A 10,077-nucleotide genomic window follows, 5' to 3' on the forward strand; every position below is an offset into this window, starting at 1 on the left:
ATACGCAATTTACTAACCATCACAATATACAATTAAATATTGATAGAAAATATGTTGTAGAATCAACCAACCTATCCATGACGAAGCTGAATGTTAACTTATACAATATTTGAAATTGTTTCCTTTTGATCTTTAAGCTTTAGGTTTTATGAGATTCCTAAAATAAAAGATCTAATTTGGTTTCTTATCCTTAAAGTCCATTAGTTAGTTTCAAAGTGTGCTTTATTTTCTTAGTTAAGCTAGTGTTATATTTCAAGCATTCTAATAGTTATTAGGAGTTTATTTTGGTTTGTATGAAGCAATACATTATTAGCTTAAGTTGTTAGAGTGTAGAATGAAACAAGCCAATATGTAATGCAAGCTAACAACGTCAAAGCGGTCAAGAGTAACAAGAAGTAATCCAAAGAAGATACATACGAATTTTCTTCCTTCCTAAATCAACATAAAAAAGAAGTTAAGGAAGTTATGCAAGTTAAGAAGTTACAAACAAAGTGAACATAATTTGTAATTTATAGAAAGCATACAAAATTACCATCACATGGACATAGAGGTTGGAGGTTACAAATTCATGTTATTTGCAAGGGCGGATCTGCTAAAGGGGCTGGGGGGGGGGGCACGTGCCCCCAGCCGGCTGAAAAAAATTAAAGTCTTTTTTAAATAAACGTGTTTTCCGCTCATTCTTCCTATTGCTATTTCAGTTTTAATTTCTCCCAAAATTCCAAACCCTAAAACTAAACCTAACCTACCCTACCTACTGTGGCTGGTTGGTTGCCGATGTAACACCCTTGAATTTTCGACCCCTTAAATGAAACCAAAACCGTAAAGGACGGGAGGAAATTCAGATGTTACATAAAAGAAAAGGAAAAGAATTTAGATAAACATTAAATATTAACTTAAAAAAGGTGAGTGGAAATTTTGGTAGGATCTCTTCTAAAAATCGAACATGTGGTAGAGCAATTAGCACAATAAAAACATTAAACTAATCTAAGGCATCATTGCCTTTAAAATCTCATACCACGGCGGAATGATTCGTCGCCGGCTTCTCAAATCAACATGCCAAGCATGGATCGTGGTTCCAGTGTCGACGCTTGCGTTTTTAAAAGACTTAACTCCACAAACCATACAGAGTTAAAAACTACGTAGCGGAAATACAAATATACAAAGGAGGACACAAGGCCTCATAACAAAACATTTGCAACCAAAGTTTACAAAAGATAACAAGAGCTACAAAATCGAATGATAACGGTATGACACAGGTTATGCTTCGCCCTCATCACTCTCCCCAATGCAATGCAATGCAAAAGAAGCTCTAATACCTGTTACGTCTGTGTATGATCCACCTGCTGCTCGACATTAGACCAAAGACCAAAGTGTCATAGCAGGACAATCATAGAAGGTCATTAACAATCAAACATAAACACAAACACGTACACGTCAGTAACTAGCATCAAATGTAATAAGGCCAACTACTAATAACATTGTTATACAACAACATAAGATGATTTCATAAGACACAAGCACAGATAGTAATTTATCGTCCACTTATACTTGTTGATCTCATTACGTCCTTTCCAATCCGAACCATGTGTTCTTGGGTAGAATGCAGGTCTTCACGCCCCTGTTTTCAAAACATAAACTCTTGCAAAACACGTATAGTATCAACTCGACCAAGGCATTAATAGAACCAAGGTGCGTTCTCTACTATTTAGAAATCTGTTCTCATAGTCTCCTAATGTTTTCATTCTACTTGCCTATATCACTATTATGACTATACGCTAGCATAATTTACTTTCTGGCGCTCTATAATTCTAATACGATGTATATAATCATGAAACATTGATAATACTTTGTAACGATAAACATGATAATAAATTACTGCGTGTACGTACCTACAAGCGTCACTGCATGACCACAAGTTACAAAAATCACCCAACTAAGGGTCTACTTTCCTCTTATAAACTGGGAACCAATACAAGTTAGGAATACAACTTATAAGTTCACTTAACTACTTGTCTTCACTAAAGAGCATCTAGCATCTACAACAAGCTATCATCCACTCATTCAAAGTAACTTCCACTTATTATAACGCATACTAAACCAATTCACATTACTCAATCTTTATTTGTTCATAAGTTGTAACATTAACTCAACAATCGAATAAGCTTTTACAACCAACAAAGTGTGCGTTAAGACCATTTCTTTAAACCTATGGGACTTGAGTAACAAAACCCTATCACCATATCATGTCATCAACCAATAACACTTGTACAACAACACTAATACCAATAACTTGAATAATGTTGATGTTAGAGATAACCTCAAGTTGTCATATAACTCACTACAACATACAAAATTACTCAAAATGGCAAAGAACACGAAAAGAAACACTTCCACTAATAATTAGCAACAATAATAACAATAGTTTCCTTCGACTTCCATAGCGATAAAATTTAACTCTAATAGCCACGATCGTAACATAATTAACTACCATTAATACTCAATAACATAAACAATAACCACCATCATTTTTTTTAACAATACAAGTGACAATTAACACCCACTTTTGGGACTAATAACTTCAACCATCTATTCTACATTTATCACCATTCACAATATAATCACATATTCAAATCTCATACCAATTTATTAAAGTTATAAAACATCCCTTAACACAAAAGTAGTACAACTTTCATTTACATTCATACTTTAAACCTTAATTCATAAATATATATTCAATTCATAAATCCAACTCTTACTCATAGCAAGATTCAATAATAAAAGAAAGAAATAATACAAAATCATCATAAGACTCATAAACTTGATAAAAATCCCAATTAAAGCAAGAAGGAAAATCAATTAAAGGTAGGTGAGATGTATTACAAAAGGGAATTAGAAAAGGAGTAAAGACTAGATGGTTGTGAAGGACCCACGCGGCTGGACCGTGGCTATTGGTGGTGGCAGCCTTCATGGCAGAAGGGGGGAGGAGCAACTAGCGGTCGTGGCTGCAGTAGGTGCGCAGAAGGTAGTGTCCTAGTTGCTGGCCGCTGCTGTTTGGAGGGGAAAACGCAGCCCCCCTGCTGCTTGCGAGGAGAGACAAACGCAGCCTTGCTGCTGCTGGCGAGGAGAGGCGAACGCAGCCATGCTGCTGCTTGCGAGGAGAGGCGAACGCAGCCTTGCTGCTGTTTGGGGAAGGAAGAAGGGGCGGTTGGCTGGGGAAGGAAGAAGAGGCACAGAGGAGAAGAGAGAAAGAAGGAGAAGGAAAGTGACGGCTCTTGCTTGAGCATTTAGGGTTTTCACGAGTTTTATACTCGTTATTGCTATTATTATTATTATTATTATTATTATTATTATAATAATAATAATAATAATAATAATAATAATTATTATTATTATTATTATTATTATTATTATGTTTATTTATTATTACGTTTATTTATTTATTTATTTTTATCTCGATTCATTTTCTTGCGAGACCCAACTAAGAGATCCACCTTCGCGGCCTCACACATTTTAATAAAACAATCATTTTGATTCGAACCTCTTTATTTGAGAACTCGTAACTATATTTTTAATAATAAGTTAACATTTATATATATATATATATATATATATATATATATATATATATATATATATATATATATATATATATATATATATATATATATATATATATATATATATATATATATATATATATATATATATATACACATATATATATATATATATATATGTATATATATATATATATATATATATATGTATATATATATATATATGTATATATATATATATATATATATATATATATATATATATATATATATATGTATATATATATATATATGTATATATATATATATATATATATATATATATATATATATATATATATATATATATATATATATATATATATATATATATGTATGTATATATATATATATATGTATATATATATATATGTATATATATATATATGTATATATATATATATGTATATATATATATATGTATATATATATATATATATGTGTATATATATATATATATATATATATATATATATATATATATATATATATATATATATATATATATATATATATATATATATATATATATATATATATATATATATATCAGTTAACATTTAAATACGTATGTGAAAGAAATTTACTAAAACTAATTCGAAAATAATTTAATATAATTGTAAAATCTTTAAAAGCTATTAAAATATTAAATAATTACGTCATTAAAATCTCAGGGTGTTACAGGTTCACTCCCTTGATTTGCTTAGGTTCTTATCTTCCCCAATTTGCTTCACTCACAATTTGTTTTGACAAGGAAAAGTGCTTCACTCACACTTTTATTTCAAAGAGGGTCTCTCTCTAAAACATGGGTTTATTAATCATCAAAATCTGAAAATTATAATATGTGTATGCCTCTATATATAGGAACAAAACAAGAGTAGCACATGTCTAGCACATGGCTTTTAAAAACACAATTAGCCATGTGACTTAATTAAAACTCACATGATTATTTTTACAAACGAAAAGAACAAACTAATATATTCTACTATAGTCCTTGTTTTCTGCTATACGTCTTCTTGCTGGTATGATTAATTGGATTGATCAAGCTGTTGTTCACTTTTTTAATCTGATCATAACACACAAATTAGTAGCTTACCAAGTTCCACATAATCATCACACATGTAAGGAAGAATTCACTTGCCCTTACTTGCATAATGAACCACACCCATATGTTAAACAAGTTTACCAAGACAATTAGCTTGCTAGTATTACCAAGGCTCAATCCCACTTGTTGTAGATTCAAATTCCCTCCAATTCTGACAGTTTTATCTTTTCCTTCAATCAGGGAGACCTCCTCTATCTCTTGATGGTCGATCTTCATTTGTGGGGTTCTCTTTTTTACATTCTCATTCTCAGAAGGTCTGGGATCAATTTCAAAAAATTTCATTTTTTTACAGGGCCTTTTTTTTTTTCTTTTTCTGCTATTTTTCTTGGCACCTTTTCTTTTCCTTTCTATTTTTGTGGCATAGTACTTGCACTATTTACAAGGTTGAAGGATCTCGCCCCACAAAGAGTAAGGTTTGATAATGGGTAGAGGGAATGCCAGTTATTGCCACAGTAAACTTTCTTCTCAGAATATAGTTGTATCTGGTAGGAGCATCAATGACATAAAATACCTGGGGACCGTGATAGTTACTCCCTGTTTATCAGTGATAGTTACAGGCAGAGTTATTTTCCCTTCTGCCTGTATTTACTCTCTTGAGATTCCCACGATGGGAGTGGAAGACCTCTTCAAAACTTTATCTTCCAAATCCATCTGGTCCCAACAAGATTTGGAAATGACGTTTACTTCAGCACCACTATCTAACAAAACTCTATGCACAAATTGATCAGCTATATCCATAACCATCACCAGGGGATCTGAGTGAGGATATGATACCACCTGCAGTCTTTCTTAGTAAATGTCGTATCTGGCATAGGTGGTGGTTCCTCTTGCTCTACCACTTCCATCAACTCTAAGCTAGAAGCAATTGCTGTTCTTAGATGAGCCTGTGAATCCGATATCTCAGATTTCTAGAATATAAAAAAATTTCTTTCTTTTTCTTTTGTACAAGTTCCTCATCTTTTCTGGCTTTGATTGCTTCCAAATTGTCTTTTTCCAGAATCTCTTTCTTTCTTATATTGTTGGAAATAATCCTCTCTATATTAAGTCTTCAATATTTTTCATTACAGACTTACAATGCTCTGTCCAGTGACCTGGACATTCATGAAATTTGCAAAATTCTCCGGAGTTCTTTCCAACCATTTTCCTCTGGATGGGGCGTTGCCATTTTGTATCTTCTCCATGTACATTGAAAGTTTTTGCCCTGGACTCCTTTAGTGGTGTGTAATCAGCATAATTATGGAGCCTTGGCACATCCATATCCTCAGTTCATACCGGCTTTTTCCCTCTGTCACTTCTTTCAGCTGGCTTTCTGGCTTTCTCAGAACTTTTTCCCTTCTGCTCTTGTTGCGTGCTCTCAGTTATGGCTTTAAAATCTTCAACATGAACATGAGACTGTGCATACTCCCTGATCTCTTTAATGTCTTGAGGTAGGTCCACTGGTTGCTGATTTCAACGCTTCACTTTCAGGCCTTTCAGAGTTTAAGCCTTGCCTGAAAGTAAAGGTCAAGATGTTCTCTTCTAGATTCAATACCTAAAGACTCTCTTAGTCAAATCAAGACACGTAATTCCTTAATGATTCATCCTTCCCTTGCCTGATGCTCATCATTTCAATGGATTGCTTTGTTCTGGTTGTCCTTGACGAGAAATGACTTTTAAACTTCTCAGCGAACTCATCAAAGCTTGAAATTGATCTATTTGGGAGACTTTGAGCCCACTTTTGTGTCGTCCTTGTCAGAGTCAGGATAAAGGTTTTGCACCAGCTTGCATCAGTGTGACTATCCATGTCCATCTCATTATTGAATGCTGCCAGACGGACATTTAGACAGGTTTCTCCCTTGTAGGTAAGGTGAGCAGGGAACTTTACTCTTTTTGCAAGAGACGCAGCAATCTATGGTATGAAAGCAATCTTCCAAGAAAATCTTATTTTTTGATTCTCTGGGGCCTTTGGAGGTAAATCTGGAACATATAGTGTCTTTCCCTTCACGGAATGTAATTCTGACTGCATGCTTTCTGCAACCTATACAGATTCCCCCTCTCCTTCTTGAATCTTCAAGGTAGGCTGTGAAGCACCTATTCTGACTGCATGCTTGTTTCAGTCCACCCTTTCTGTATGTGGGTCCCCTGCTGGGACGAAATTCAAGGATTTGATGAAGTCTTGTACCAGGCAAATTTCTTCCCTGGATTTGACTCAACATCATCTCCAGCACAAACACTTCTATTTTCCTGAGAGCCTAGTTGGACTGACTTTCTTACTTTCCATCTCTGACTAGAAAGAGGGATGTATAACTCATCCTCCTCCTCCAGCCTCTTCCCTATGGAAATTTGCTCTCCTTGGGATGGAGTAGCATATTCCCTTCGTTTTTTGATAGCATTAGCCAGCGCAGTTGCCAGCTGATCTAATGCATCTCCAGTTAAAGTGAATTGAGGCTGAACTGCCCCAACTTGTTGTGTTAGTGGTGATCCATCAGGTATCTGGGAGGTTGACACAATTGGTTGCTCTTTCTGAGAGCTTTGTGATTGCATCAAAGACCGCCTTTGATCAACTATGACTTATTTTGACGTGAGGTCTTTTGTAATTAATAGTTCCTTCCAAGGGCTCTGTGGCTGGAAAGTGGATTACTACTTATGACTTATTTTGACATGAGGTCTTTTGTAATTAATATCTGACAAAATGTATTTATGACGATAGTAATCGTTGATCTGAAAATCAATGTGGGTCGTTCAAAATCAGATGTAATAACTCTCTTGTAATAAATTACTTAGAGTTCTTTGTATTCTTCTTAATAGTAAATTTCAATTAATTTCCAATTACCACATTTATGTGCCTCTCCCTTTGTATTTATAGTCTTATCCTCATACATGTAGAACATTCTTCTGTTATATCATCAATCTCTAAAATTCTCTTGCATCTCACTGTGCTTGTCTTGCATGTGCCAAGCTCCTCTTTATTTTGGTGACTTTTCCTTTATTTTTCATGGCGCACCTTGCTTCTCTTATTAACACATGTTCCACTAGCTTATAATGATCTTCTATAGTTGACAAGTGTCTTCCAATCGCACGTGACCTTCCCATGCACTAATACTACTGTTGTACGTTCAATGCTCTTTTAATCTTCCCAGATGAATGTTGCCAGATTACCTTCAAAAATTATTAATTCCTCCTAGATTAACATTAAATTAATCTTCACAGATAATTTTCTGTTTTAATTGTTTTTGGCTAATATTTTACATACACAGTTGGTATGAGTGATACATTGTATATGAAGATGATGAAAGATTTCCATCAAGAACTATTACTTCATTCTTTGTTTTCCTTCCATTAAATTAAACTACTTAAAAAACATTATTAGTCAATCAACATGACCCTCTTGAACTGTAAACATGTAAATTAGGAATCTAGAAAGCCATGAAAATGATAGAAAATTTTGGTTGATGTTACGGCCAAAATCAAAAAGATTAAATAAGGAATGCATTGATCATCAACATTTGGGCAGATCGGCAGGCGGACGTGGCACTTTCTGTTGTGGAGTTTTCCATCAAAAACAAACCAAGCCATCCTTAGTCCCCAGCTGATGTGCAACTCAAAATGGCAGTGCATAAACCATACTCCTGTTTTTCATATTAGTATTATCAAGTAAGTTATCTTAATTTAATGTGTCACTTGTAGTTGCAAAAACATTGTCGTAAATAAAACAATTTTATGTTTTTGTCTCGATCAAAAGCGAATTGCATTGAACACTCTATCTGAATCGAAGATAACAACAGTTAGTTACTTTTCTAATTATTAAATAAAATAATGAATGGATAAATGTTAGAAGATCAATGTTGTTCAAATTATTAATTATTATTCCAATACAAAATAATTGCGTGGATTAAGAAAAATAAAATTCTTAGATAATAGTAAAAAAAATAGATTATGAAAACTACGAAAATCACAAACATTAAAAAATATTATAAAAAATTAGGAGAAAAAAGTGAACGCCTTAATGACTATGAAAATTATAAGGTGATTACAAATATTAAAAAATAAAAATAAATTCTACAACAATTGTATGAATAAAAAATAATTTGTATGAACAATTACAACTGTCAAAAAGGAGAAAAGAGAAAATCAAACAAGAAAATCATAAATTTTCACAACTAATACAATTATTAGCATATGAACTTATTGTTTTGAGATTGTCACAGCAAGAAACAACATCTCACAAGAATACGTAGCTTATGGAAATTGATAGAGAGGGAGTACTCATAAAAACAAAAAGTTAAATGTGATCAAACTAACCTGGGTTAACAGCTCTGAATCGAACAGCAACTCAGCCACCAGAAGGAACAGCAACAGTATTCCTTTCAACAGGATCAATAAGATTATAATTACGAGGATCTTTATTAGGGTTATAATTACTAAATCCTAGTCTAACAACATAAACATTATAACCATGAAGATGAAGAGGATGACTTTTAGCACTAACAATACTAGTCCCATTCATCAACTCTATACTTGTATTAAAAGGCACCAAAACTTTAGTCCCATTCATCTCATTTGTATCATTTGGTGGTGTTCCAGTATAATTAAATTTCTTAAGAGGAAACATAGGAAAATCAGTGGAATAAATTCCATCATTTGAACCAAAGAAATAAGATTGTAGTAAAGCAGTTGATGGTAATGCCATTTAAATATTATTCACTGTTGCAGAAAATTTAGTATTGTTATTAGGGCAAGGAGTTGTTCCTAATCATATAGTAAAAAAAAAAGTGTTTATCAACTGTTTTTGGTACATTACTTGGAAATTGGGCGTTGTTCAAACTACGAAATTTTCTACTAAAATTGGCTACAAATGAAGTGTCATTAATGGCGGGAAGGCGAGGGAGGTTTTTAGCGGTGGCATTTATGAGGTGGTGGGTGGTGGTGGATGAGATTTCGTAGTCGAGGATGGCGACCGAGGTAGTGTTGTCGAAGGTTCCGCTGCCGGTGAAGTAAGGGCTTATGGCCATTAGGTATGAGGTGTGGGTAGGGTTTTGTTTGGTTTTAAGGAGGACATTTGTTGATTGGCCAGGTGTAATGACTAGAATATTGGTTTTGAAGGGTTTTATGTAGAGTGCATCTGCTTCTACTATTGTCATAGTGTGTTTGCTATGCTAAAGAATAGGTCGTCGTTAAGTGCAGCATTGATTAAACGTAAAAGGTAAGTTTTGCCTGGCTTCACTTTTAGCTTGTACGTATCCATCAAACCTGTACATTTAGCCAAATAAAATAAAATAATAAATGAACGAATTAATTTTTTAAAAGAAATTTGTTGTTTCTTCAAAGTTCTATCTATATGAAAACTCACTCAATTAATTAATTCAGTCAAATTAGATTTATGACTATTTAAAAGAT

At 33.4% G+C, this 10,077-nt stretch overlaps 1 pseudogene; it reads right to left on the reverse strand.

Annotated features, from left to right (window-relative positions):
* Positions 1–8,179: 8,179 nt before the first annotated feature.
* The window catches only part of LOC130826480 (laccase-17-like), a 4,818-nt pseudogene continuing 2,920 nt past the window's right edge, over positions 8,180–10,077 (reverse strand).

This window comes from Amaranthus tricolor, chromosome 11 (genome assembly GCF_026212465.1).
Source record: "Amaranthus tricolor cultivar Red isolate AtriRed21 chromosome 11, ASM2621246v1, whole genome shotgun sequence".
Taxonomy (NCBI): domain Eukaryota; kingdom Viridiplantae; phylum Streptophyta; class Magnoliopsida; order Caryophyllales; family Amaranthaceae; genus Amaranthus; species Amaranthus tricolor.